Below are 22,720 nucleotides of genomic sequence, written 5' to 3' on the forward strand. Positions count from 1 at the left end.
GAATTTTTGGAATATGGAAGTAAACAATGAACATTTAACTTTTTTTTCACAAAAATGTTACTTTAGATCAAATTTTTTTTTTTTTTCGCAAGGGTAACAGGAAAAAATGAACTACAAAATGTGTTGTGCAGTTTCTCCTGAGCACGCTGATACACCATATGTGAGGGAAAACTACTGTAGGGGTCCACGGCAGGGCTCGGAAGGGAAGGAGCACCATTTGACTTTTTGAATGTAAAATTTGCTTAAATAACTAGTGGACGCCATCTCGTGTTTGGGGAGCCTCTGATGTGCTTAAACAGTGGAAACCCCCCACAAGTTACACCATTTTGGAAACCAGACCACTCAGGGAACTTATCTAGATGTGTGGTGAGCACCTTAAACCCCCAGGTGCTTCACAGAAGTTTATAACATTAAGCCGTAAAAATAAAACTTTCACATTTTTCCCACAAAAATGTTTTTCAGCCCCCAATTTTACATTTTCATAAGGGTAACAGGAGTAATTGCACCATGCAGTTTGTTGTGCAATTCCTCCTGAGTAAGCCGATACCCCATATGGGGAGGAAAACTACTGCTTTAGCGCACGGTTGGGCTTGGAAGAGGTTGCAGACACCATGTCACATTTGAAGAGTCGCTGACATACCAAAACAGCAGAAACCCCCACAAGTGACACCATTTTGTAAACTACACCTCTCAAGAAATTCATCTACGGGAGTAGGGAGTATTTTTTAAAACTCAGGCGATACACAAACTTGTATAACATTGGGCTGAGTAAATGAAATATTACTATTTTTTTCCATTCAAGTGTTGCTTTGACCCCAAGTTTGCAGTTTTCAAAAGGGGTAATAAGAGAAAATGTTAAACAGCTTCTCTTAAGTACATTAATACCCCATAAGTGGTCGAAAACTACTTTGCAGGCACAATGCAAAGCTCATAAGGGAAGGAGCGCCATGTTACAGTGCAGATTTTACTGTTGTGGTTTGCAGGTGATATGACCCACTGGGAGAGCCCCTGAGGTCCCAGAACAGAAGAAACCCCCCCATAAATTACTCCATTTTACAAACGACACCTCTCAATGAATTCATGAATTCATCTAGGGGTGCAGTGATCATATTTACATCACATGTGACAGAAATTTATACCATTTGGCAGTGAGGAAAAAATAATTACATTTTTACCACAAAAAAATAGTTTTAGCCTCAGATTTTACATTTTCACAGAGGGGAATGGGTAAAAATGGTGCCAAAATGTGTCACACAATTTCTTCTAAACGTGGCAATACCCCATATGTGGCTGTACAGTACCGCCTAGCCATACGGCAAGACTCAGGAGGGAGGGAGCGCTATTTGACTCCTGGAGAACAAATTATTGTAGAATAGTTTGAGGACTCTATACAGAGCCCCTAAGTGCTAGAAGAGCAGAATCCCCCCTCAAGTGACCCCATTTTGGAAATTATACCCCTTTGGAAATTTACATACAGGTGTAGTGACAATTTTCACTTCATGCGTGTTTTCCAGAAACATGCAGCAGTGGATGTTGCTGAGTGAAAATTTCAAACTGCCGTTGTAGTGACTAGTACGTTGTAGAGACCAGTACGTTGTGCCCAGCTCATGCTTCTGTAGACATGCACCTGTAAATTAGGCGGGCTCTCATCGCTACAGGAATGCCAGACATGTGGACCCCAAATATAGTTTAGGCACATTGTGGGGCTCAGAAGGGAGGGGAGCATTTGGACTTGGGAGCACAGGATTTGCTGAATTTCTTTTGGGGGGCAAGGGCCATTTTGCTTTTCCACAGCCTTTGTGCTACCAGTAACTTGAAAGTCCCTTATATTTTCGCTAGATGACAGACCTGAGTGGGGACTTGCTTTTTTTGTGGATTGAGTTGAAGCTTTTATTGGGAACATTTTACATAACGTTTATCCGGCTCTCTACGCTGGGCACTTACATCGGGGTTTCCATCTAAATCTCCAAGTGATGTAATTCAGATGAAACCCCCGAGGGAACCATTCACTATAGTGAGGCAGCAGAGTTACTCAGGACTCAGTCTTGGCTCTGTTTAGCGGTGTCCTTTTTTTCAGAGGTGCACAAAATTGTGGCCAATCACACTTTTACACATGTCTAAAAAAAACCTGACACTGTGGGATGATAGGCTACACGGTGCCTCCATCAGCCTCATTACAGGGAATCTTCCGTCGGGTGTTCCGTCTGAATCATGTATTTCAGAGATTTACACGGAAACCCCGGTGTAAGCGCTTAGCACAGAATAAACGGGAGACGCGCCATACTGCATTGTTTTGGGAAGCAGAATGAACAAATTAGCAGCAGGTGAAAAATTGTTTTTATTTATTTTTTACGCCGTTCCTCATGCGGTATAAGTGAAAAAAATTAGACAACTATATTCTTCGGGTCGTTGCTATTACAGTGATACCAGATTTATATAGGGTATTTATGATTGACAGCTGTCATACACTAAAAGACGCTTTGTTTTGCAAAATCTAGTTTTTGCATTGCCATATTTTGAGAGCTATGATTTTTCCAGATTTTGGCCGACAGAGTCATGTGAGGGCTTGTTTTTTGCGGGTCCAGTTGACGTTATTATTGGAACCATTTTTGGGCATGTGACATTTTTTGATCGTTTTCTATTCTGTTTTTTGGGAGGTACAATGAACAAAAAACAGCAATTCAGGATTTGTTTTTTGAGGTTTTTTTTAATACCGTTCCGCAAGTGTAAAAATTGATAAGGCAGCGTTATTCTTCGGGTCAGCATGTTTACAGCGATACCACACAAAGTTTTTTTATGTTTTGGCGCTTTTACACAATAAAAACTATTTTATAGACAAAAGAATTACAAAAGAGCTACAACTTTTTTATCTTTCAGCTGATGGAGCTGCATGGCGGCTTTTTTTTTGCAGGACAAGATGACGTTTTTAGCGGTAACATTTTTATTTCCATTTAGCTTTTTGATTGTATTTTATTCCACTTTTTGTTTGGCAGTATCATGTAAAAGCATAGCTTTTTGCTCCGTTTTTTATGGTGTTTACAGAAGGGGTTAATTAGTGTAACAGTTTTATAGGGTTGTTCCGGATGCGGCGATACCAAACATATGTACTTTTTTTGTTTTTGCATAAATATATTGATTTGTTGGTTTATTTACCGTATTTATTTAATTTTATTTTGTGAGATATATATATATATATATATATATATATATATTTTTTTTTTTAACAGTTTGAAAACATTTTTTTATACTTTTTTTTTTTTTACATTTTTACTTAGTCCCTGTATGGAACTTCAATTTTTATTTTTCTGATCACTAGTCTTACGCAATGCAATAGACATGTATTGCATTGCATGAGAGCAGACAGTTTTACACTGTCAGATCTCCTGCTAGACTCAGCTGCTGGCTGATTCTAGCAGGACACCGTGCATGGCAGACCAGGAAGTCATCATATTACCTCTTGCTGCCATGACAACGCCAGGTCCTATCACGGGGGCCATCGGAAAGGTGAGTGGACGACCCCCTCTCCTCTCACCATCTCCTAAATGCCGCAATCGCTATGGATCGCGGCATAGAAGATAGCAAAGGGTTAGCATCATTGGGACCTGATCCAATCAGGTTCCGATGATGTTACCTGTCAGAGCTGTTGCTCTGCACCGCAACCGCAGCACTTGCAGGACCCTGGGGTTCCTGAGCGCTGCGAGGCCGCCGATTGTTCATAAACGTGGGCGCTGCACAGAGCCCAGCCAGCACCGACGTTTATGTACAGTGTGTGAGGCAGTGACGGGGATCGTATACAAGGGACGGTATATATCCCCCAGAATGTGTACAGAGACCTATTAAACCCATTGAAGTGCATTGCAGCCACAGACACACCTGCGGCTGCAATGCAGGCATGAAGGTGAGCATTGACCTGGTCAGGCTATCTGGCTAAGGCAGATTAGTAAAACCCGGGGCCTTCATTTCTTGGAGGAGACTACAGGAAGGCAGTGGGGCGGATTCCTCCCTCCAACCCGGGTTTTCCAGTGGCTCTTGCCTCAGGTCCTTTAAAAACCCTGCATTAAGGATTAGTGTTGTTCAGTGTTCGGACCCGCTAGGGACATAGCAGGAAGGCTTAGCGGGCCTGTGTGTAGCTGAACCTACGCCTGGGTAGGCTCTGCACCAGTCAGGCTCTGAGCAGCCCGGCGCAGCCGTTGCCCACGGCAACCGTTGTTATGGACTTATGTTAACCCGGCTGAAAACCAGAGGACTTTCTGTTTTACCCGTGAGTGCTGAATAAAAGCTGCTTATGTTGGACTTGCTTGGGTCACTGCCTCAGTTACTGCACGGTGTGAACACCGCCGCCTTACAAGTGGGAGGTCGGAAGCGGTTAATGGAAGCAGAGATGTATGATTTACAAATGCTGTCAGATAAAACAACATATAAAAAAGTCCTAGATAATCCCACATCAAAGCTGTAACATACCTGGCGGCGTCCTTGCATAGTGGTATATCTCCCACTGTGCAAGAGCGCGCATTTGATTTCCAGTCCAGACTGTCTCCCCGGCAGTCTCGCTCTGCCCTGACCCTTTGCTCGCCGCTCCGGCAGTCTCGCTCTGCCCTGACCCTTTGCTCGCCGCTCCGGCAGTCTCGCTCTGCCCTGACCCTTTGCTCGCCGCTCCGGCAGTCTCGCTCTGCCCTGACCCTTTGCTCGCCGCTCCGGCAGTCTCGCTCTGCCCTGACCCTTTGCTCGCCGCTCCGGCAGTCTCGCTCTGCCCTGACCCTTTGCTCGCCGCTCCGGCAGTCTCGCTCTGCCCTGACCCTTTGCTCGCCGCTCCGGCAGTCTCGCTCTGCCCTGACCCTTTGCTCGCCGCTTCGGCAGTCTCGCTCTGCTGACCCTTTGCTCGCCGCTCCGGCAGTCTCGCTCTGCTGACCCTTTGCTCGCCGCTCCGGCAGTCTCGCTCTGCTGACCCTTTGCTCGCCGCTTCGGCAGTCTCGCTCTGCTCACCCTTTGCTCGCCGCTCCGGCCGTCTCGCTCTGCTGACCCTTTGCTCGCCGCTCCGGCAGTCTCGCTCTGCTGACCCTTTGCTCGCCGCTCCGGCAGTCTCGCTCTGCTGACCCTTTGCTCGCCGCTCCGGCAGTCTCGCTCTGCTGACCCTTTGCTCGCCGCTCCGGCAGTCTCGCTCTGCTGACCCTTTGCTCGCCGCTCCGGCAGTCTCGCTCTGCTGACCCTTTGCTCGCCGCTTCGGCAGTCTCGCTCTGCTCTGACCCTTTGCTCGCCGCTCCGGCAGTCTCGCTCTGCTCTGACCCTTTACTCTCCGCTCCTGGCGGTCTCGTCTTGCTCTGCTCTTGCCCGCCGCTCCGGGCGGTCTCACCCTGCTGTGTTTGTCTACCGCATCTGCGGTTCTGTTCCGGAAGTCCCAGTCTGTACTGGGTCCTATCCACTCTGTGCACCAACCTGTTGTACCTGCCAGTACCTCCCTGCCTGCATACCAGTCGTGCTTACCAGCCGTGTCCGCCTATTCCCCCAGTCTGTGTGCCAGCCTAACATTCCAGTTCCTGTATTCCCCGGTGTGGGCCAACCGCCGTGTCCGGAGTCTGACCTGGAGTAGACCCGGGTCCCTCAGCTCGGTTCCTCCCTGGTGCACTGGCGTCGTATGCCGTCGTGCGACCTTGGTCGGATCTGGCAGATACTTAGTTACGCCCCTCCTGGCACTCTCCGGTACGGTCCAGTGGAATCACTACATATACACGCACATGCCAGTCAGTCCGGGCGTGTGCATTACAAAAGCTAGTTATAGATACCCATTCTATTATTCAAGAGGGTTTTGCCCTAGAGGTTATAACTGAAAAAGAAAGGGATTATTTAATTGTGGAGCAACCAATGTTGCCAGGTTTATATGGTCTGCCAAACATACAAAAAAATATAATTCCTCCCCCGATGAGACTCATAGTATCGGGTATAAACTCAGTTACTGAATTAATAGGGGATTGGAAGGATAATTTGCTGCAGCCATTAGTTCAAAGAACTGCAAGATTTTTAAAGGACTCCAGGGATGTCTTAAATCAGGTATCTAAAATGGAATGGCAGCCTTACTACACGTGGCTTAGCTGCGATGTAGTGTCATTGTATACTTGCATTCCCTATAATATTGTTATCCAAACACTAAAGTATCATATATTTAAATTCAGCGCTTATTCTTCTGATCTATGTGAATATATTGTCTTGTAGGTGCAATTTTTAATAACTAATATTTTTTTTATGTACAAGCAGGTTTTTTTCCTTCAGTGCAAGGGGGTCTCCATGGGAGCTAAATACTCCCCGTCGCTCGCAAACTTAATAATGTCCTTCTGGGAGCATAAATGTTTGTATACTTCTGCGAATCCTTATGTGAATTGTCTGCTCTGTTATGTCAGATACATCGATGATTTGATCTTCATATGGAGGGGCAATATATCTGCCATACCGGAATTTGTACAGTATCTTAATGATTTTAATTTGTCATTCACATACAATACTCACCCCACTGTAATTCCATTCTTGGACCTCAGACTGGAGGGGGGAAATGGAAGTATAGCTACTTCATCATTTTCTAAACCCCGCTCAGGAAATACGATACTGCATGCTGCAAGCAGTCGACCGCAGTCACACCATAAAAGCCATCCCAGCGGGAGAGTATACCAGGATAAAGCGTAACTGCAGTAAAGCTGACAACTTGAAAGTGAAATCACTACTTGTCGGGATAAACTAATTAGGAGAGGTTACCCACCCTGGACTCTGGACAGAGCTTCAAGGATCGTAGCTACAAGAGACAGAGAAAAACTAATTGATTCAAATGCAAGAGAAACATTCTGCCACCACACTGTTTATTCAGAAGATCAATCACCAGGGCATAATTCAGACTATGTGCTTCAAGACTTAAACGGTGGTGCACATCCAAGAAATATTTCACTCACAAGCAAGAATAGAAGGAAAGGCAGCACTCACCCAGTCTTCTTTAAAACGTTCCTTTATTTTTGTGTGTGGAGCAATTCAGCGTGCAGCATTGGACTGAGACCCCGAAGGGTGTGCGGGGGAAAAAAGGGACAACGGCCGTTTCGCTGCCTTCCGGCGCTTCAACGGGTCCAAACCTCCGCGCACAAAAATAAAGGAACGTTTTAAAGAAGACTGGGTGAGTGCTGCCTTTCCTTCTATTCTTGCTTGTGATTGAAAAACTAATTGATGTCTCTGAGAGTGAAACTGATGAAAAAAAGATAATGAAACCAGCATTAGCTTTAACATTTAGTCTACAATTTAATAAGATTAAAAAAAATAATAAATAAATATTTGCCCATATTGCATGATGACAGTGTCAGATCTGAGATTCTGAAGTCAGGGTGTTCAATTGTGGCAAAGAGACAATCATCTTGGGGAGACATTTTATCCCCAAAGAGATCTAATACTGTGAGACAAAGACATGCATGGCTAAATTGCAAAAAATTTTTTAAATGTGGTCAAAATGGCTGTGGCATGAGTAATTTAGTTCAGGTCTCAAAAAATGTCTCCACAGCTGCATAAATATTGCAACAGTAATCATGTTGTATATATAATTGAATGCAAAGCGTGCAGTAAATTGTACGTGGTGTGTACTGTAAGAAAATAGAAAAAACGCAGAGCAGAACATATACAGTTAGGTCCATATATATTTGGACAGAGACATTTTTCTAATTTTGGTTCTAGACATTACCACAATGAATTTTAAACTAAACAATTCAGATGCAGTTGAAGTTCAGACTTTCAGCTTTCATTTGAGGGTATCCACAGTAAAATTGGATGAAGGGTTTAGGAGTTTCAGCTCCTTAACATGTGACACCCTGTTTTTAAAGGGACCAAAAGTAATTGGACAATTGACTCCAAGGCTATTTCTTGGACAGGTGTGGGCAATCCCTTCGTTATCTCATTCTCAATTAAGCAGATAAAAGGCCTGGAGTTGATTTTAGGTGTGGTGCTTGCATTTTTTTGATGTTACAGGTTTATTTGCCGAACCGGAACATCAAAACATTTGCTCATCTCTAGTAATTAATAATCTATCAATCTTATATAAATTTCATATCGAAATATGGCACAAGAGTACTTTATAGGTGGTATCCTTGTTGTATCGTTTATTTATTATTTTTATACACAGTATATGATATGATCAATTGTTATCTATTTGATGCACTAGTCACTTTAGAATTTTTCATAAATAATCTCCTTTATTATTTGATATAGTATAATTCTGATTATCAAATCAACTAAACTTGATGGCATAATAATGAACCTTTGATCATTTGGATAATAGTATATAATTTGTGGAATTGGGTGCAATTCCGTAGTCATCTCCAACTTGATGCAAAACAAATTTGTCTTGCACAATATATATGATCAATAAAAATATGTAAATATATTATATATATACACACACGCTGCTCAAAAAATAAAGGGAACACTTAAACATCACAATGTAACTCCAAGTCAATAACACTTCTGTGCAATCTACCTGTCCAGTTATGAAGCAAAACTGATTGTGAATCAATTTCTCCTGCTGTTGTGCAAATGGTACAGACAACTGGTAGAAATGATCGGCAATTAGCAAGATACCCCTATAAAGGAGCGGTTCTGCAGCTGGTGACCACAGACCATCTCTCTGTTCTCATCCTTTTTGGCTGATGTTTTGGTCACTTTTTCATTTTGCCATTGCTCTCACCCCTAGAGGTACAGTAGCATGAGGCGGTGTCTACAGTACAACCCACAGAAGTTGCTCAGGTAGTGCAGTTCATCCAGGATGGCACATCAGTGCGAGCTGTGGCAAGAAGTGTAGCTGTGTCAGTCACCACAGTGTCCAGAGCATGGAGCAGATACCAGGAGATGTGGATGGAGCCATAGGAGGGCAACAACCCAGCAGCAGGACTGTTACCTCCTCCTGTGTGCAAGGAGAAACAGGAGGAGCACTGCCAGAGCCCTGCAAAATGACCTCCAGCAGGCCACAAATGTGCATGTGTCTGCACAAACGGTTAGAAACCGACTCCATGAGGGTGGTATGAGGGGCCGACGTCCAAAGATGGGGGTTGTGCTCACAGCCCAACACCGTGCAGGATGCTTGACATTTGCCACAGAACACCAGGATTGGCAAAGTCGCCACTGGCGCCCTGTGCTCTTCACAGATGAAAGCAGGTTCACACTGAGCACATGTGACAGAGTCTGGAGACGCCGTGGAGAGCGATCTGCTGCCTGCAACATCCTTCAGCATGACTTGTTTGGCAGTGGGTCAGTAATGGTATGGGTGGCATTTCTTTGGAGGGCCGCACAGCCCTCCATGTGCTCGCCAGAGGTAGCCTGACTGCCATTAGGTACCGAGATGAGATCCTCAGACCCCTTGTGAGACCATATGCTGGTGCGGTTGGGCCTGGGTTCCTCCTAATGCAGGACAATGCCAGACCTCATGTGACTGGAGTGTGTCAGCAGTTCCTGCAAGATGAAGGCATTGAAGCTATGGACTGGCCCGCCCGTTCCCCAGACCTGAATCCCTTTATTTTTTGAGCAGTATATGTGTGCGTATTTATAATAAATATATATACACACACTGCTCAAAAAAATAAAGGGAACACTCAAATAACACATCCTAGATCTGAATGAATGAAATATTCTCATTGAATACTTCGTTCTGTACAAAGTTGAATGTGCTGACGACAAAGTCACATAAAAATCATCAATGGAAATCAAATTTATTAACCAATGGAGGCCTGGATTTGGAGTCACCCCAAAAATTAAAGTGGAAAAACACACTATAGGCTGATCCAACTTTGATGTAATGTCCTTAAAACAAGTCAAAATGAGGCTCAGTATTGTGTGTCGCCTCCACGTGCCTGTATGACCTCCCTACAACGCCTGGGCATGCTTCTGATGAGGTTGCGGATGGTCTCCTGTGCGATCTCCTCCCAGACCTGGACTAAAGCATCCGCCAACTCCTGGACAGTCAGTGGTGCAATGGATGGAGCGAGACATGATGTCCCAGATGAGCTCAATCGGATTCAGGTCTAGGGAACAGGAGGGCCAGTCCATAGCTTCAATGCCTTCATCTTGCAGGAACTGCTGACACACTCCAGCCACATGGGGTCTGGCATTGTCCTGCATTAAGAGGAACGCAGGGCCAACCACACCAGCATATGGTCTCACAAGGGGACTGAGATCTCATCTTGGTACCTAATGGCAGTCAGGCTACCTCTGGCGAGCATATGAAGGGCTGTGCAGCCCTCCAAAGAAATGCCACCCCACACCATTACTGACCCACTGCCAAACCGGTCATGCTGAAGGATGTTGCAGGCTGCAGATCGCTCTCCACGGCATCTCCAGACTTGTCTGTCACATGTGCTCAGTGTGAAACTGCTTTTATCTGTGAAGAGCACAGGGCGCCAGTAGCGACTTTGCTAATTCTGGTGTTCTGTGGTAAATGCCAAGCGTCCTGCACGGTGTTGGGCTGTGAGCACAACCACCATCTGTGGACGTCGGGCCCTCTGGCAGTGCTCCTCCTTGCACAAAGGCGGAGGTAGCGGTCCTGCTCCTGGGTTGTTGTCCTCATACGGCCCCCTCCACGTCTCCTGGTGTACTGGCCTGTCTTCTGGTAGTGCCTCCAGCCACTGGACACTACGCTAACAGACACAGCAAACCTTCTTACCACAGCTCGCATTGATGTGCCATCCTAGATGAGCTGCACTACCTGATCAACCTCTGTGGGTTGTAAAGTCCGTCTCATGCTACCATAAGAATAATTGGTAAATCTCATGCTCCTCTGATATCATCCTCATGCAGTATATTACTGTACAAAGCCTCGATATCTAGTAAGGCCTGCTCCCCTACATGCAAGTATACATGCTCGAGGGTATACATGTAGGGGAGCAGGCAGAGGGAAAACTCCAGAGGGATTATTTCAACTGTAAAACCTCGGGGCTTATTCCAACTGCAGGACCTCAAGCGATACTATGGGAACATTATACTGTGTGTGGGGGGGAAGGTGGTAGTGTAGGAACATTACTCTGTGTGGGGGGCATCAAACATATTGCAAAAAGAGCATAATGGGGGCATTACACTGTGTGGAGGCATCATACATCCTGCATAAGTGACATAATGGGGGCATTACACTGTGTGAGGGGCATCATACATCCTGCATAAGGGACATAATGGGGGCATTACACTGTGGGGGCATCATACATACTGCATAAGGGGCATAATGGGGCATTACACTGTGTGAGGGGCATCATACATACTGTATAATGGCCATAATGGGGGCATTACACTGTGGGGGCATCATACATACTGCATAAGGGGCATAATGGGGGCATTGCACTGTGTGGGGGCATCATACATCCTGCATAAGGGGCATAATGGGGGCATTACACTGTGTGGGGGCATCATACATCCTGCATAAGGAGCATAATGGGGGCATTACACTGAGTGGGGGCATCATACATCCTGCATAAGGGGCATAATGGGGGCATTACACTGTGTGGGGGCATCATACATCCTGCATAAGGGGCATAATGGAGGCATTACACTGTGTGGGGGGCATCATACATACTGCATAAGGAGCATAATGGGGGCATTACACTGTGTGGGGGCATCATACATCCTGCATAAGGGGCATAATGGGGGCATTACACTGTGTGGGGGCATCATACATCCTGCATAAGGGGCATAATGGGGGCATTACACTGTGTGGGGGCATCATACACCCTGCATAAGGGGCATAATGGGGGCATCATACATCCTGCATAAGGGGCATAATGGGGGCATTACACTGTGTGGGGGCATCATACATCCTGAATAAGGGGCATAATGGGGGCATTACACTGTCAGGGGCATCATACATCCTGCATAAGGGGCATAATGGGGGCATTACACTGTGTGGGGGCATCATACATCCTGCATAAGGGGCATAATGGGGGCATTACACTGTGTGGGGGCATCATACATCCTGCATAAGGGGCATAATGGGGGCATTACACTGTCGGGGGCATCATACATCCTGCATAAGGGGCATAATGGGGGCATTACACTGTGTGGGGGGCATCATACATCCTGCATAAGGGGCATAATGGGGGCATTACACTGTGTGGGGGCATCATACATCCTGCATAAGGGGCATAATGGGGGCATTACACTGTCGGGGGCATCATACATCCTGCATAAGGGGCATAATGGGGGCATTACACTGTCGGGGGCATCATACATCCTGCATAAGGGGCATAATGGGGGCATTACACTGTGTGGGGGGCATCATACATACTGCATAAGGGGCATAATGGGGGCATTACACTGTGTGGAGGCATCATACATCCTGCATAAGGGGCATAATGGGGGCATTACACTGTGTGGGGGCATCATACATCCTGCATAAGGGGCATAATGGGGGCATTACACTGTGTGGGGCATCATACATACTGCATAAGGGGCATAATGGGGGCATTACACTGTGGGGCAGTAAAGGGGTCCTGTACTATGAGAACAATACGTTTCCTCCCTTCCTGTCTCCATAGTTGGGTCGTATGTATCTATTACAGGAAACAGAACAAAAACCTTATGATTCTTATAAAGGGGCAACACAAGACCCCAAAAGAGTCTCCGTGCTGAAGGGGTTAATGCCCCCTGCGCCCAGTAATGGGGGTCTCCACATACCGCCACCTGCAGAGCCGCCACCACATATATGGCTGCTCTGTGCGCACAGGAGCTGTGATGAGGTCACAGGAGGGGAGGAGTCAGGGGTCACATGATCAGGGGCCTCAGTGGATGCAGGACTCTGCTGTGCTGGTTGTCATGGTGCTGGATGAGCTGAAGTTTATGTGTGGGGTCAGGAGGGGTTTACAGTGTGGATGTAGCAGAGCCGCGTGTGTACGAGGTGTACGGAGCGGAGCCGCGTGTGTACGAGGTGTACGGAGCAGAGCCGTGTGTGTACGAGGTGTACGGAGCAGAGCCGCGTGTGTACGAGGTGTACGGAGCAGAGCCGCATGTGTACGAGGCGTGCGGAGCGGAGCCGTGTGTGTACGAGGCGTACGGAGCGGAGTCGCGCGTGTACGAGGTGTACGGAGCGGAGCCGCGTGTGTACGAGGCGTACGGAGCGGAGCCGCGTGTGTACGAGGCGTACGGAGCAGAGCCGCGCGTGTACGAGGCGTACGGAGCAGAGCCGCGCGTGTACGAGGCGTACGGAGCAGAGCCGCGCGTGTACGAGGCGTACGGAGCAGAGCCGCGCGTGTACGAGGCGTACGGAGCAGAGCCGCACGTGTACGAGGCGTGCGGAGCCGCACGTGTACGAGGCATGCGGAGCGGAGCTGTGTGTGTACGAGGCGTGCGGAGCGGAGCCGGGGGTGTACGAGGTGTACGGAGCAGAGCTGGGCGTGTACGAGGCGTGCGGAGCGGAGCTGTGTGTGTACGAGGCGTGCGGAGCGGAGCCGGGGGTGTACGAGGTGTACGGAGCAGAGCTGGGCGTGTACGAGGCGTGCGGAGCGGAGCTGTGTGTGTACGAGGCGTGCGGAGCGGAGCCGGGGGTGTACGAGGTGTACGGAGCAGAGCTGGGCGTGTACGAGGCGTGCGGAGCGGAGCTGGGCGTGTACGAGGCGTGCGGAGCGGAGCCGGGGGTGTACGAGGTGTACGGAGCAGAGCTGGGCGTGTACGAGGTGTACGGAACAGAGCTGGGCGTGTACGAGGCGTGCGGAGCAGAGCCGGGTGTGTACGAGGCTTGCGGAGCCTGGCGTGTACGAGGCTTGCGGAGCCGGGTGTGTACGAGGCGTGCGGAGCGGATGCTGCCCCTCTCCAGGAGCGATCACAGCAGCTCGGCATGAGACATTCTTGTACTACACAGACTGTCCTGACAGAACACAGCTCGTCAGGACATAGCCCCGACCTCCAGCGACAGCCGGACAGTCCCATTGGATCGGGGACGGTTGGGGGGTTTCTGTATATAAGTTGTGTGTGATAATTGTAGAATTATTAATGTCTTAGCATAAAAGGATGTGCCTGAGTGTTTGGGGTCCACATGCATGGAGGGGTTGAGGCGGTGCTGGCTGTATTATGCAGACGGCATCTGCCTGTAACAGTAGTAACCAGAAACTACTAGAAACTCTGCACCAAAATGAAGCAAATCCTTATTCTGGGACCTTCGCCTTGTACGTAACACCCCCGGATCCGGTACAAGTCGGGCAGATGTTCTCATTCATGTCATTTTCTGCTTAAGGTTCTGCGGTTTTCTGGCCAACTATAAAAAAGAAAAGCGTAAAACAATATTTGTTTCTGCTGCATTGACATAAGTACAATCTTTCATAACATATAAATCTATTACACGTCGGGTCAATGCTGTAAAGGACAGTAAAGTGCCATGGTTGTGGTTGTGGTTTTTGGGTCTCTCTACTTCCCTCCCAAAAATGCAATCAGAAACTTGTAACTACTGATCTCTCCCCAAGAAAAAGCCGACAACTCCATCAATGGAATCATTTTATAAAATTAGGTCTTCGCAAGATGAAAATGGTCTCACAAACCACATTTTTTTTTTAAATGTTCATAAAAAAAAACAAACAAACAAAAATAATAACCTTACTTTGATTTTTTTCCCCATTTTTCAATACTTTATGTGCTAAATTGAATGTTGTCATTCCAAAGAACAACTAGTCCCACAAAACACAAGCCCTCCGTCTATGTGAATGAAAAAACAAAGTTATATTTTTTGGGGTAAAAGGGGAGGAAAAAAACAAAAAATTGGTCTTGTCAGAATAATGTAATTGCTATATATATATATTTTTTTTAAATTGAATAATTTTACCCAAAAATTGTGATCTCTTATAATATTTTCATTCTTCTTGTGAGATTAATCATTAGTCTGTAGATAAATCCAAACATCTGGAAGATGTAGAACAATATATCTGTGATTCTCTTCTGCCAGGATAAGCGCCTCCTTTCTGTCCTTTCTGTGATTGAGAAAACGCTTGAAAGATTCAGAAAGTCCGATGAGTTTTTGGAGCTTATTGTAAAGGGCCTTAATGACGACATGGGAAAGAAACCACCAGAAACAAAGGATCCAACCAGGTAAGTTCTAATGATCCCATCTGATAAAATGATCAGCTTTATTCCCATGGGATTGTTCTGTAGAAGAGATGGGACCTGCAGCATTTTGATCCTGAACTTCACTATGTATAGATGTAGCAAAGCTTAATGTGACAATTCACACACCGCAGTGGTAAATTGTCTCAGAAGGTTAGCTCTCATAAGAGAATTAACATCACTTATAGTGGAACTAAACTTACAATTTATTTTCAGAATTGTGAAAATTCTGGCACTTTGCAAAGCACTTCATTAGTTTCTTTGGCGTCATATCCATAAAATGATGATATTAAAGTGGCCTCCAGACCCTGCTTTTCCCCAGTGCAGGAGCGTTGCTGGGGTCCTAAGAGATCAGGGACCCCAGCCCCAAAGTACATGTTTCCCCATATAACCTCCCTGCCACTTAAAGAGGATTTATACATATATAATTACAGTATACCACTGTTACTAATCTAAAATACACTATACAATTCCCAAAATTACTACTATACAAGGCCAAAATGCTACTGCTACACAATGTCCTCTACCATCACCACCACACAGCGAGTCCATATACAGTACAGGCCAAAAGTTTGGACACACCTTCTCATTTAAAGATTTCTCTGTATTTTCATGACTATGAAAATTGTACATTCACACTGAAGGCATTAAAACTATGAATTAACACATGTGGAATTATATACTTAACAAAAAAGTGTGAAACAACTGAAAATATGTCTTATATTCTAGGTTCTTCAAAGTAGCCACCTTTTGCTTTGATGACTGCTTTGCACACTCTTGGCATTCTCTTGATGAGCTTCAAGAGGTAGTCACCGGAAATGGTTTTCACTTCACAGGTGTGCCCTGTCAGGTTTAATAAGTGGGATTTCTTGCCTTATAAATGGGGTTGGGACCATCAGTTGTGTTGTGCAGAAGTCAGGTGGATACACAGCTGATAGTCCTACTGAATAGACTGTTAGAATTTGTATTATGGCAAGAAAAAAGCAGCTAAGTAAAGAAAAACGAGTGGCCATCATTACTTTAAGAAATGAATGTCAGTCAGTGCGAAAAATTGGGAAAACTTTAAAAGTGTCCCCAAGTGCAGTTGCAAAAACCATCAAGCGCTTCAAAGAAACTGGCTCACATGAGGACCGCCCCAGGAAAGGAAGACCAAGAGTCACCTCTGCTTCTGAGGATAAGTTTATCCGAGTCACCAGCCTCAGAAATCGCAGGTTAACAGCAGCTCAGATTAGAGACCAGGACAATGCCACACAGAGTTCTAGCAGCAGACACATCTCTTCAACAACTGTTAAGAGGAGACTTTGTGCAGCAGGCCTTCATGGTAAAATTAATTAGAAAAATATGGATATATAGGTCCATTAATTATATTATAAGGAGTTACCCCCAAAAATCAATATCCATTAATGTATCTCCTTCATTAATTTCAAACATATATTATATAAAATAATCATATTCATTCATATTTGATCAATACTTTTATTAAATCACAGCAAACAGGAAAGTGATAATATCTTCTATAAAAATCTTCATTGTACCCATAAAAACATTTAAAACCCTCTTCATGTTAAAATAGCTGCTAGGAAACCACTGCTAAGAACAGGCAACAAGCAGAAGAGACTAAAGAACCCAAGGAATGGACATTAGACCAGTGGAAATCCGTGCTTTGGTCTGATGAGTCCAAATTTGAGATCTTTGGTTCCAACTACCGTGTCTTTGTGCGACGCAGAAAAGGTGAACGGATGGACTCTACATGCCTGGTTCCCACCGTGAAGCATGGAGGAGGAGGTGTGGGGGTGCTTTTCTGGTGACACTGTTGGGGATTTATTCAAAATTGAAGGCATACTGAACCAGCATGGCTACCACAGCATCTTGCAGCGGCATGCTATTCCATCCGGTTTGCGTTTAGTTGGACCATCATTTATTTTTCAACAGGACAATGACCCCAAACACACCTCCAGGCTATGTAAGGGCTATTTGACCAAGAGGGAGAGTGTTGGGGTGCTACGCCAGATGACCTGGCCTCCACAGTCACCAGACCTGAACCCAGTCGAGATGGTTTGGGGTGAGCTGGACTGCAGAGTGAAGGCAAAAGGGCCAACAAGTGCTAAGCATCTCTGGGAACTCCTTCAAGATTGTTGGAAGACCATTTCCGGTGAGTACCTCTTGAAGCTCATCAAGAGAATGCCAAGAGTGTTCAAAGCAGTCATCAAAGCAAAAGGTGGCTACTTTGAAGAACCTAGAATATAAGACATATTTTCAGTTGTTTCACACTTTTTTTTTAAGTATATAATTCCACATGTGTTAATTCATAGTTTTGATGGCTTCAGTGTGAATGTACAATTTTCATAGTCATGAAAATACAGAAAAAGCTTTAAATGAGAAGGTGTGTCCAAACTTTTGGTCTGTACTGTATGAGAGAAAACCCCGCAGGGTAAAAGACGATCAAAGGAGTCCAGGGAGTATAAAATCTATCATATTTATTCAGCAATAGAAAAATAGGATGATGGGGGAAGGGACACAACACATATGTGATTGTTAGACATGTAAGCGAAAAAAAAGCAAGGCACGCAAGGAAGGGGCCATTCCAGGTATAATGGCTGTCTATAGTATCATCATGGGTATACTAAAATATCCCAAAATAGACACCGCATATATTCCACTGGGGGCAACAGTCATCATATACAGGTGCATCTCACTAAATTAGAATATCATCAAAAAGTTAATTTATTTCAGTTCTTCAATACAAAAAGTGAAACTCCTATATTATATAGAGTCATTACAAACAGAGTGATCTATTTCAAGTGTTTATTTCTGTTAATTTTGACGATTATGGCTTACAGCCAATGAAAACACAAAAGTTATTAATTCAGTAAATTAGAATAATTAACAAAAAACACCTGCAACGGCTTCCTAAGTGTTTTCAAATGTCCCATAGTCAGTTTCAGTAGGCTCCACTATCATGGGGAAGACGGCTGACTTGACAAATGCCAAGAAGGCAGTCATTGACACACTCCACAAGGTCCCAGAGTTCCAATTTTCCTTTGGAAATCAAGGTCCCAGAGTCTGGAGGAAGAGTGGAGAGGCCACAATCCAAGCTGCTTGAGGTCTAGTGTGAAGTTTCCACAATCAGTGATGGTTTGGGGAGCCATGTCATCTGCTGGTGTAGGTCCACTGTGTTTTATCAAGACCAAAGTCAGCGCAGCCGCCTACCAGGAAATTTTACAGCACTTCATGCTTCCCTCTGCTGACAAGCTTTTTGGAGATGGAAATTTCATTCTCCAGCAGGACTTGGCACCTGTCCACACTGCCAAAAGTACCAATACCTGGCTTAAAAACAACAGTATCACTCTGCTTAATTGGTCAGCAAACTCACATGACCTTAACCCCATAGAGAATCTATAATAGAGAATCTATGGGGTACTGTCAAGAGGAAGATAAGAGACACCAAACCCAACAAAGCAGACGAGCTGAAGGCTGCTATCAAAGCCACCTGGGCTTCCATAACACCTCAGCAGTGCCACAGGCTGATCGCCTCCATGCCACGCCGCATTGATGCAGTGATTGATGCAAAAGGGGCCCCGACCAAGTATTGAGTGCATTTACTGAACATACATTTCGGATTTTAAAAACATTTTTCAAGCTGATGTTATAAAGTATTTTAATTTACTGAGATAATGACTTTTGTGATTTCATTGGCTGTAAGCCATAATCAGTGGCGCACCACCAATGGTGGAAGGCCACACCACTGCTATGGGGCCTGTGAGCCTCGGGGGAGTGAGAAGGATAGGTGAGTATTGGGGGGGTGGAAGGTTGCGGCGGCTGAGGAGCGGGCACACACAGTAGCGGCTGCTGTAGCTACCACGTGTGCCCGCTGCTAAAGGGACATGAATATTCCCTCTTCTCCACTTCCATGGGCGTGGAGAAGAGAGAATATTCAGTCTCTTTAGTAGTGGGGACGGAGGAGCGCTGAGCCGTGGCTCCTGCTTACAGTGCCCACTACTAAAGAGAATGCATTTTCACGCTTGTCAACACTCATAGTCCCGGCGTGGAGAGGAGTGAATATGCCGGGAGCAGCTCACCTCGGTAACTGAGAGCGCGCGCTGCTCAGATACCAACATGAGCTGCTGGCAGACAGAACACAGCAGCTCTGGAGCAGAGGTGAGGAAGGAAGGTGAGTATAAGTGTTTATTTTTTGTGTGTGCAGTGATGGGACCACACATACCAGGATTGGGGGATGAGGGGGCCATGCATACCAGGATTGGGGGATGAGAAGGCCACACATACCATTCCTGACCCCATTTCTGGCGATTGGATATTTCCCTGGATCTCGTGTATCCTGCTGCATATTGCTGTATATAACATAGGCTTACGTTATGTGAACAATGGCCAAATAGCTGTTGGCTGAGAACTCATCCTAAAATATAAAATCTGCGATGGAGGTTCCTAATACGGCTTCCAACGAAGATCTGAAATCATCCAAATGTGTATAAGAACTAGCGAGTGATAAAGGAGACAATGGCTGGTAGGTAATAAGTCATTACTGTTATGATCTGCTACAAGCACTAAGGAAAGACAGGAGATCTGTCCCTACAATAGAACTAAGCTAGATCCCTACGATGTAACGGGGAACCTGATCCTGCGATCAGACCCGCTAAAGTCCTCGGCTAGTCTGAACGAAGACCTATAGATGTGAGGGAGGGATCCCTACAAAAACTAGGGACTGGGAGAAAGATGGACACCTCCTAGCAGAAATTGTAGCAGCAAAAAGACAAACAAACAACATAGAACATAGAGGTCCAAAGACCTAGCTAAACTGACTGAGAAAGGTAACAAAGCACCTGGCTAGCTTAAGAGTAGAAATTACAATGAAGTCCAAAATGGCCAGAAGGGCGGAGCAGGATTAAATAGGCAAAAAAGGTCATGTGACCAGCAAAATAGAAAAAACCTAACAGGAGAGTTCTAACAGTACCCCCTCTTCTATGAGGATCCTCCGGATCCCCTAGGCCCAGGCTTATCAGAAAACCTCTTGTGAAACGCTCTGACAAGTCTGGAAGCAGAAACATCATCCGCCCTCACCCATGAGTTAACCTCGGGACCGAAACCCTTCCAAGCGACGAGATACTGCAAACTCCCTCTATACCGTCTAGAATTAAGGATGCGGGAAATTTCATATTCCCCGTCCTCCACCACCGGAGGAACAGTGGCAGTGGCGTCTCTATCTGATACATCAGCTTTTTTCAATAGAGAAACATGAAACACCGGATTAATCTTCCAACCTAACAGCAGATTGGTTAACTACCTGAAGCACCTTAAAGGGCCCTACAAACTTGGGACCCAATTTTTTAGAAGGAATCCTCAACCGCAGATTCTTAGAGGACAACCAAACCATGTCACCAACCGTAAACAAAACCTCTTGACTTTTCCTGTCAAAGTACCTCTTAGATTTTTTGTTAGCCTCCTGAAGATTACCACGCACATCCGTCCAAACTCTCTCCAAATCACCGGAAAAACTCTCCTCCTCAGGCACAGCCGATACCAATTTGGAGAATGACCCAAAAGACGGATGTCTCCCAGAACAACAAAAAAAAGGCGAACACCCAGCAGAAGAGGATGTATGATTGTTAAGAGCAAATTCAGCAAGCGGCAGAAACTCAGACCACCCCTCTTGATTGTCTGCCACAAAACAACACAAGAACTGCTCAACATCCTGGTTCTTCCTTTCTGTCTGGCCATTAGACTCAGGATGATATCCCGATGAAAATGACAAATGAACTCCCAACCTGTCACAAAAGGCACACCGAAAACGAGCCACGAACTGAGGTCCCCTATCAGAAACAATGTCAGTAGGAACACCATGGAGTCTGACAATTTCCTTGACAAAGGCCTTAGCGAGTGTCTTAGCGCAGGGCAGTTTGATTAAGGGAACCAAGTGACACATCTTGCTAAAACGGTCCACGACCACCCAGATGACCGTGAAACCCTCAGAGGGGGGAAGGTCAGTAATAAAGTCCATAACCAGATGTGTCCAAGGTGCACTAGGAACCTCCAGAGGGCAAAGCAACCCCGCAGCAGGAGTATGTGAAGACTTAGATCTAGCACACACAGTACATTGATGCACCCACTTAATGACTTCCTTCTGCCATCCAGGCCACCAAAAACTGCGACCCACAAGTCTCTTGGTCTCAGAAATTCCTGGATGACCTGCCAACCGAGACTCATGACACTCAACAAACAAATCTCTCCTAAAGGTCCTAGGCACAAACAACCTCCCATGGGGAGTGTTAGATGGGGCATTCTCCTGTGCTTTCAGAATCTCATCTTCCAAAACGGAGTCCAATGCAGCAATCATAACACCTTCTTGTAAAATGCTCTCCTCCTCCTCAGCACCGACCATGGGAGAAAAGCTGCGAGACAAAGCATCAGCTTTAACATTCTTGGTACCCGGGATGTAAGTAACGGAAAAATTAAACCGCGAAAAAAAAAGTGCCCATCTAGCCTGACGGGCATTCAAGCGCTTGGCAGCATCAAGATAGATCAGATTTTTATGATCAGTGAAAACCTGAATGGGAAATTCAGCACCTTCCAAGAGATGACGCCAGTGTTCTAATGCGAGTTTAATAGCCAGCAGTTCCCGATTACCAATATCGTAATTAAGTTCAATCTCAGAAAAAAATTTTGAAAAAAAGGCACAGGGATGTACTCCATCCTTGTTTTCCTGAGACAACACTGCACCGACCCCCACAGAAGAAGCATCAACTTCAACCAAAAACGGCTTAGTCACATCAGGCTGCATAAGGATGGGGGCAGAGGTGAACCTCTCCTTTAGAAACACAAAAGCTTCAATGGCCTCAGTAGTCCACTGAACCGCATTAGCACCTTTCCTGGTGAGATCGGTCAGTGGTTTAACAATAATAGAAAAATTTTTAATGAATTTTCTGTAAAAATTGGCAAAACCCAAAAACCTCTGTATCGATTTCAAACCAATAGGCCTAGGCCATTCCTGCACAGCTTGAACTTTCACCGGGTCCATCTCAAAGCCCTCGCTGGAGATAATGTAGCCCAAAAAACTAATTCTCTGTACAGCGAACTCACATTTCTCTAGCTTAGCAAAAAGCGAGTTGTCAATTAATAACTGTAATACCTCACGTACGCTCCGCCAATGAGACTCCAGATCCGGCGAATAAATCAAAATGTCATACAAATACACAACCACATTTTTGCCGATCAAAGGTCTAAGGATGTCATTAATAAGATTCTGAAAAAATGCTGGTGCATTGGTAAGACCAAAAGGCATAACCAGATTCTCAAAATGACCCACAGGAGTGTTAAAAGCAGTCTTCCATTCATCACCCTCCTTCATGCGCAACAAATTGTATGCCCCCCGGAGATCAATTTTAGAGAACCACTTGGCCCCCACTAACTGGTTAAACAAATCAGGAATCAATGGCAGTGGGTAGGGATTGCGTACAGTAATTTTATTAATCTCGTGAAAGTCCAGACAAGGACGTAAACCGCAGTCCTTTTTTTTAACAAAAAAAAATCCAACAGCCACAGGTGACTTAGAGGGTCTGATATGACCGGCGGCCAAGCTCGTCTGTATGTATTCCTCCAAAGCCTTTCTCTTAGGGATAGTAAGATTAAA

General features: G+C 45.6%; 1 protein-coding gene across 1 annotated transcript in view; it reads right to left on the bottom strand.

Moving 5' to 3' along the window:
* Window positions 1-22,720, bottom strand: part of LOC141191520 (uncharacterized) — a 1,025,631-nt gene that overhangs the window by 15,242 nt on the left and 987,669 nt on the right. The gene's annotated exons all lie outside the window — the stretch shown is intronic.

The sequence above is a fragment of the Phyllobates terribilis genome, unplaced genomic scaffold (assembly GCF_046119375.1).
Source record: "Phyllobates terribilis strain yellow unplaced genomic scaffold, ASM4611937v1 Scaffold_47__1_contigs__length_9908305, whole genome shotgun sequence".
In the NCBI taxonomy this organism is placed as follows: domain Eukaryota; kingdom Metazoa; phylum Chordata; class Amphibia; order Anura; family Dendrobatidae; genus Phyllobates; species Phyllobates terribilis.